Raw genomic sequence first — 2,254 nt, 5'->3', positions numbered from 1 at the left:
TTTCTTTGGTGGCAAGACCAAATAGAAAGGATGCGTATGAAAAATAGGTATGTGTTCCCAAAACTTTTCATGAAAGGAAAACAGAGTTGGCATCAACAGATTATCATATCAAAACCCAAACCCACAGCCATCGAGTCCGTTCTGACTCAGAATGGCCCTAGAGAGTATTTCAGATACTGTAAATCTATACAGGAGCAGACAGGCTGATGGGTTTGAACTGCTGACCTTGTGGTAAGCAGCCTGCTGCCTAGCCCACAGCACCACCAGGACTCCTGCTCTATCATATAGACCATTGGAAAACCAATAAAAACCAGTTGCCAGCCAGTCAATTCCAACTCATGAAGCCCTCATGTACATCAGAATAGAACTGTGTTCTGTAGAGTTTTTCATGGTTGATTTTTCTTCAAAAGCACATTACCAAGAGGGCACTTTAACTCCCAAAACTTTTGGTTATCAGTCAAGCAAGTTAACCATTGCACCCTATAGGGTTCTATCACACTTTGTGTGTCAGGTAAAGATTTGAGTCATCCTTCTAAAAAGATCAGGTAGTTGCTGACAGTGCTGTGTGATGTGCCTGTACCTCTCAGATGATTTATTGAAAATAATCAAATACTTGAAAGCATAAAGCCTGAAGATAGATGCACTTTGGAGTTCTTCCATGTGTTGTATATAGCCAAGAGACCTGGACTGACATCCTTGTAGGCAGCTTGACATGTGCTGCTTGTGCAAGATAACATGGCCACAATAGAGGTTAGCAAATACATCAGCACTCAGAAACAGAACTAGAGAATGGCATCTGGATGCCATTGCCACACACAACCCAGAAAAACAGACAAAACCATGACAACCACCACTGAAGCACTTTCAAAGCCTGTCTGCCTCGTGATCACATTGTGGGCAACATTGCAAAGAATTGTCCACTAGGGATAATTCTGGCTTCATTCTCAGCATCCCCCAATGCCAACACCTTTTTGGAAACAGGGCATGTACAGACTCTTCTCAGCCTTCTTCAAGCTTGCTTCCCCAATCCCTGCTATTTACATAAGGTTCAGAAAGAGAGCTTCTTGTGAAAATGAGAACCACTTGTCTGAGGACAACAGAAATGGGGGTGTAAAATTCTTAAGCCATGGGGTTTCATTTGTTGTTGTTGTTTACAACTAAAAAGCAACTCTTTTTGAACGAAAAATCAATTCTGTAGTTAAGTTTCCTTTGCTATTTGCCATCATCATTTTTACATAATCCCCATGCTTGGATTAGGAACAATGAAGTTGGGTTTTTTTTAGCTAATTAATATGCATTTTCCTAATGATGGTTTCCCCTTCTGCTGATTATACAAAATTCATGCCTTGTGCTTTTTAAATAAATGTACACTCAATGAAGTCATCTGTTTTTCCAGAAAATTCCTTAAGCCTAAGTGTTGCTTTATTTTTAAAATAGGAACTAAAGGTCAATGTGAGCGCCGGTACCCAGAGCTTTTCTCTAAAGTTAGCACTGAAATGGTGTAAGAATATTGAAAGTTTGAAATGTCATAATGATTGCACATCAGGAATGGTTGGCACACATACGAGGGCTACCCAACAAAAACAAGACATTTTTTCAAAGCTATGTATTTAAATATTTTTACAAAACAACCTTATCACCTTCAAAGTACTCTCCATTACACTTAATACGTTTGTCAAAAATGTGATTCCATTCTTGGAAACACTTTTAAACTCATCTATTTGCATGACTGATAGCACCTCCCTCATTTTTTATTTCTTCCCCTCTTCTATGTAATCAAATTGCTGTCCTTTCATGTCCCTCTTCATCCACAGATACAAAAAGAAGTCACACAGAGTGAGGTCAGGTGAGTAAGGTGTGGGTGGCAAGAAAGGTATGATGCTTTTTGCCCAAAGCTGGCTCATTGAAATGGCTGTGTGAGCAGGTGCATTGCTGGCAAAACCAGTACCCTGTCTGCCACAAATCAGATTCTGAAAGCTTGATTAACAGTCTGACCAGGTGGAACGAACTCCAAATGCACTATCCCCCTCACATAAAAAAGCAAATGAGCATTGGTTTAGGGGGGTTACCCCTCTTATATTTACCAGTGGTCTGAAGGAATCTGAATTAGATGTGGTGACTGCAGTAGTTACATAATCTGTTGTCAATCTGAGACTTAAGAGTGAACAGGTGGCGTTTTGCCTGTCAATCAGGTCGCAGCTTGATGACCTCATTTGGAGGTGCTAAGGAGATAAATAGCTCACTGGAGGCAGGA

This window comes from Echinops telfairi, unplaced genomic scaffold, assembly GCF_000313985.2.
Source record: "Echinops telfairi isolate 266 unplaced genomic scaffold, ASM31398v2 ScPeMD7_12;HRSCAF=54, whole genome shotgun sequence".
NCBI classification, from domain to species: domain Eukaryota; kingdom Metazoa; phylum Chordata; class Mammalia; order Afrosoricida; family Tenrecidae; genus Echinops; species Echinops telfairi.
This window is presented reverse-complemented; position numbering follows the sequence as displayed.